The sequence below is a fragment of the Marmota flaviventris genome, chromosome 3 (assembly GCF_047511675.1).
Source record: "Marmota flaviventris isolate mMarFla1 chromosome 3, mMarFla1.hap1, whole genome shotgun sequence".
NCBI classification, from domain to species: Eukaryota; Metazoa; Chordata; class Mammalia; order Rodentia; family Sciuridae; genus Marmota; species Marmota flaviventris.
In genome coordinates, this window is record NC_092500.1 from 103755864 (window position 1) to 103762088 (window position 6225).

Here is a 6225-nt window from a genome sequence, read left to right on the forward strand (position 1 = left end):
TAAAGTCTGAACATTAGAGAAGCACGTCGAGGCAAGCATATAAAGCAGGGTTTATTTAAAATGGAGTAACATAGACTTCTCCCGGGAGGGAGAAAGGGGCCATCGCTGGTATCCTGGTATCCCCAGAAGCCAGGTGTTCTGCCTTTTTTATTTGTCCTAGGCTTCCTTTGTTCTCCTGCTTCCCCCCCCCCCCCTTATTTTCTCCTTCCGCATACATGACTAGGCCCAGGAATGCCCAGGTATGCTCAGTGGGATGGCCAAAGATGAGAAACAGGTGGGCTGAAGAGGGAACATGATGCAGCCCAGGACCCATTAATTAAATAACAACTTTATAGCTCCCTTTAGGGAGGGGCAATTCCTGGGACAGGTTCCCTTAGCAATAGTTTGGAGCAGAGGCAGGTTCTAGATAAAGGTGGAGGAGGGCTCTGAAGGAATTAACATTTCAATCCCTTGGGGGACAGTCTCCAACTTCCCAGAAATCACTCAAAATTGACCTCCTTGATCTGACCTGACTTGATTTGCCTATCTACACTGACTGCCTAATTCTGTCTTCAGTACTATTAAAATCTTGGTCCTTTCTCCCCAAAGCCAATTCAATAACAAGGACATGGTTTGGAGAAAATGGAAAAAGGAGGTTTATTGCTTTGCTAGCTAGGGAGAAGCACAGGGAACTCCTGTCCCAGAAGCTGTAATTCTCTCATAAGAGAGAACAGAGGTTTTTAAAGAAGCCATTCAAAGGCTTTATTCTAGGTGTCCTTGTAAGGGGATTGTGATTCATTTGTTCATTTGGGGGAGGGAAAAAAGGAAAAAAAATCCACTTTAAGATAAGCCTCAGGGGCACTGCAGCAAGGGCCATATTCAAAGCATGAAGTGGGCCACTGTTACATTGGGAGGGGCTGGGTTGCTGGGAATCCAGCCCAGGCCCTCGCACACGCTAAGCACATGCTCTACCACCAAGCCACACCCCCACCCATGAAAACCTGCTTCACAGAAGCATTTAGAGCGATGACAGTAGGAGAATAAATGCCAGGACTGCTCTATTGGAAAGTTAGTAATGGTGTTGTTTTTAGGGACAACAGGTACTAGAATGCAAACATGAATTAACAAGTTTTTAGCTGATTCATTTTACTTTGGAGAGTGACACCTGATCAGTGACTTTCAAGAAGGAACAATAGGAATATGGCTATTGGTTGCTGTTTCTGTGGCCTTGAAGGCCTTTGAAGGTGACAACTGTAGCAGCTTAGTGTCTGAAGGTGACTCAGAAACCCGCTCTGGGTTCAGCTTTTCTTCAGGAAGGAGACACCCATCTGAGATACCAGACTAGTTCCCTGCAGTCACAAGGCCTGGCAGCCTGGATCTGCCCAGCCCCGCTTCTCTGTCAGAGTTTGGGATGATGTTCCCAGTGCTGGGTCCTCAAAGTAAATGCAGCCAGGCCTCTTTCCCCAAATGTGAGGGAGAAAGAGGGGACAGGACAGAAGGGGCAGAGAATAGAAGCAGTGAGAAAGCCAACAATCAAGGTCTCAGTAATGACAGTGGCAGTAGTAGCAGGGCCAAGAACCAAAGCAACACCTCCCCAAAGGCCACGTCTTGGAGACCCAGATGAAGCAGCTCTCCCCCCAGTGTTCCAAGGGAAGAGATGGATTATTGCTGGCCTAAACATGGTGCGGACTGGCTGACACATTTGGGGCTATGGCCCATGTGCAAATCTATACTTATACATGAAACTGGGGAATGTTGTGCCAGTAATTATTTCAGATATGCCAAATATTAAGCATGTACTCACAACTGCACTAAGGCAGTTTCAGTGACCCTGACAGCTGAAGAATTTCCCTGGGGTAAGAGCTCTGGGGCTGGTTTTATAGAGCAGGGTTGTTGCAGGTGGACTTTGACCAGGGTCACTGCCTTTGCAGAGCAGTTCCATAACAGCACCAAGGAAGCAATAATTGGTTCCTGTGAAAGAAACCAGACAGGAAGAGGACTGCAAGCTGAGCAGAACTGGGGGCCTGAGCTTGCGACTCTTTCCCTTCTGACTCTCAGCTTGTTTGGGGAAACAGATGTTCTCTCCCATTAAATTCCAGAGCATCTATCTTTTTTTTTTTTTTAACCCGCACACACAACAAAACCTCAAACACTCAGAGCACACCTTTTTGACCTAATGAAGCCTTAAAATGAAATGCAAGAACACAATTCATTTTCATTACCTGTGGTGTTCAGAGGTGACTTTTGAAAACCATGTATGCCAGGACATTCATCAAAACCATTTTCAAGGAAAGCTTCATAAACTGCACTGTTTGGGGTTGGGGGGATTAATGTCAATGTGGGGGAGGGGGGATGAAGTCATAGAAGGGGATTTGTGGCATTGGGGAGAAGGTTCTCTAGCACAAACTTATGCTGCTACCCTACGGGATTTATTCTGAGAAGTGCAGGTGAAGAAAAATGGCCACTGTTATATCTAGATTGGCAAGGTGTTAATTACTCTGTAGGTTGTAACTTTAAATTATTTAAGGTTATGCTGCACTAGTATTCCTTAGAGGAAATTGTCCTTAAAGCTAGGAAAGGGAATAGGCATGTTTTTCCTAAGGCTGTTAAATAGAAGTAATTGAGTCTATTATACTAAGAGGGTGAGTTTTTCTTTTTTTTCCTAAATATTTTTTTTTAGTTGTTGATGGACTTTTATTTTATTTATTTGTAATGTGGTGCTGAGAATTGAACTCAGTGCCTCATGCATGCCAGGCAAGCACGTTACCACTGAGCCACAACCACAGCCCCTAAGAGTATAAGTTTTAAGACTGCTTTTCTTTGTTTGCATGATTATTCATGCTTAGAGCACTGTATATTATTTTTCCTATTTCAAGAAAATTTAGCATTTGTAAAAGAAACCAACTTCCCATTTAAAATTGTCTGTTAACTATGAAAGCTGTATACTTGAGTCATTTGTATATCTCTTCATACTGTAGTGGTCTTTCCTTTGTTATTGACTGATACAGTATCCTGATTACAAGGTTATTTTGTACTTGTCTTAATAACTTAGTATAATAACAACTGCTTAAAAATAAAACAAAAGCACCATGTGATATACATGTATCTTGTACAATGATGATTACTGTAATCAAGCTAATTAACATATCCACCCACTCATATATGTGTGTGTGTCTGTGTGTGTTTGTGTTTGTGTGTGTGTAGTGAGAACACTTTCAAGCAGAACAATTAAAAAAAATTTTAGTTGTAGTTGGACACAATACATTTCTTTTATTTATTTTTGTGTGGTGCTAAGGATCGAACCCAGGACCTCACATGTGCCCAGCAAATGCTCTGCAACTGAGCCATAACCCCAGCTCACAGAGCAGCAAATTTAAGCAAACAACAGAGTGTTATTTACTGTCGGGACCCAGTTGTAGGACAGATGTCCAGAATTGACTCATGCTGCATCACTGAAGTTTTGTACTCTTTGGGTAACAGCTCCTGTTTTCCTAAACCCCGAGCTCCTGGGAACCACCATCCTGCTCTCTGTTTTACAGAGCAACTGGTTTTGATTCCACACTTCATTGAGGTCATAGAGCACCACCTTCTACATTTGCTGTTTTCACTTAGAATAATGTCTCCTAAAGTTCATTAGGGTTTCAAATAACAAGATTTCCTGCATCTTGAAGGCAGAATATTATTCTGGTGTCAAATGGTTGACCTGTTTTTGTATGTGGACATAATCTTAAAACACCAGTTAAGAAAATTAACGAGATTTTTTTCAGAAGTGATTTATGAAACATTATTTTTATTTGTTTTAGTACCAGGAATTGAACCCATGGGGGGTTAACACTGAGCCATATCCCAGCCCTTTTTGTTTGTTTGTTTGTTTGTTTTCAAATTTTGAGACAGAGTCTTGCAAAGTTGTTTAGGGCCTTGCTAAATTGCTGAGACTGGATTTGAACTTGCAATTTTCCTGCTTCAACCTCCCAAGCTCTGGAAAGCAGTATAGAAATCTGCCAGAAAACTTGCAATGAAACAAGCATTTGAACTAGTTATCCCACTCTTTGGCATATACCCAAAGTACTTAAAATTGGCATACCATAGGGATGCACCCACATCAATATTTTTTGCACCTTAATTCACAATAACTAAGCTCTGGAACCAACCTAGATGGCATTCAACAGATGAATGGAAAAAATACACACACATACACATACATACACACAACCATACACACACACAGGAATATTACTCAGCCATAAAGAATGAAATTATGACATTTGCTGGTAAGCAGATGGAACTGGAGACTATCATGCTAAATGAAATAAGCCAATCCCAAAAAACAAGGATTGACTGTTCTCTGATATGTGGATGCCAATGCACAATAAAGGGGTGGGGAGGGAAGAATTGACATTCATTGGATAAGACAAAAGGGAATGAAGGGAAGGGAAAAGGGATGAGAAAAGGAAAGACAGTAGAATGAACCAGATGTAACTTTCCTATGTTCACATATGGATTCATGGCCAGTGTAAATCCTCATCATGTACAGCCAAAATATGGGGAGTTATACTCCATGTACCTATAATGTGTCAAAATGCATTCCACTGGCATGTATAACTAAAAAGAACATAAAAAATTTAAAATTCATCTGCAGAGGCTTTACTGGGGCCTATTCTGGATCACAAGGTGGGCAGTCCATGGAACAGCGGTGTCAGAATGGCCCAATGAGCGTATGAGGAATTGTGTTGTCCATGACAGGAGGGTGGGTCTGTGCACATAGTCAGTTGCCTGCCTGCTGGACCCCATTTTGCACTGCCATGCCAGTCTGCACAAGCTTACTGGGCTCGTCTCTCTGAGCTGTCACGTATGGGAGAGTTGTTCCTCAATAAAGAGTGGGGGCATCAGAAGTACTTCCACTGTGGGTGGGGACATACGGAGTAATTGTGTCCTAGAAAACCTCCTTGGTGCCAGGGACTGTTGCAGTGGTCAAGCAGAGTCTTCTGGGCAACCAAGACACCTGCAGGGACCGGATCAGGGGGTGATAGAAGCAGCATTGGGTGGTGGGGTGGGACATGGTTTCCACAGATAATCTTATTTCCAATAGTCCCAAAGGTGTGGACAAGTGTCCCAGCAAGGACACAGGGGTGGTGGCAGCTGCCACATCTAAGCCATGTCAAGGTTCCACAGGATGACAGCAGCTGGCTACCTGGCTGTGTGACAGGGTGTTGGCAACTGTAAGTCCAGCATGTGGACCACTGTACCGGACAGGAGAAGATGGGGAGCACGTTGTGGCAGTGACAAACAGACACCTGTCCCTTTCTTTCCCACCTTTCCAGAGGGAATGGGGTTTTTGCCCTCTGGTGCAGGTGCTGTGACCCCACCTCTGATCCTTAGCCTGCCTTCTCCATTTCCTGATCCCAAGGTGGAAGCAACATGGGTCTTTGCAGTGCAGGGTCCAGCAGAGGTCACAGCTGGGTGTGGTCACAGTGATGCAATAGGCAGCAGGGACAGCAGACTACCATGCACCATGGGGCACCTAGAAGAGCATGTCCCTACACTGGTCCACAGTGGAAGCAGCCAATGTGAGTGTCAAAGTCAGAATTGTGCCTTTTCCAGTGTTTCTTAATTAGAAAACACAAGGATGTTGGAGTCGCTTTATGTTTGGATATGGAGTGACCAGGAGAGAAAAGCAAACACAAAACCATCAATTGCAAAATGAAACACACCTATCCCACTCCTTGAGTTATGCCCGAATGACTTAATGTGACACAGCCACATTAATGTTTATAGCAGCTCAACTCACAATAGCTAAACTATGCAAGAAACCTAGGTGCCCTTTAGCAGATGAAATGGAAAAGAAAATGTGGTATATATACACAATGGACTATTACTCAGTCATAAAAAAAGAACAAAGTTATGACATTGGCGAAATAAGCTAATCCCAAAGAACCAAAGGCTGAATGTTTTCTCTGATTTGTGGATGCTAATTCACAAAAACGGGGGAGGGTGCCTAAGGAAGAATAGAAGGGCTATGGATTAGACAAAGAGAGGTAAAGGGAGGGGAGGTGGCATGGGAGTAGGAGGGATAGTAGAATGAATCAGACATTATGAGCTTATGTGCATATATGATTACATGACCAGTGTAATTCTACAACACATACAGCTGGAAGAATGAGAAGTTATACTCCATTTATGTATGATGTATCAAAATACCATCTACTGTCATATAAAACTAATTAGAATAAATAAGTTAAAAAAAAA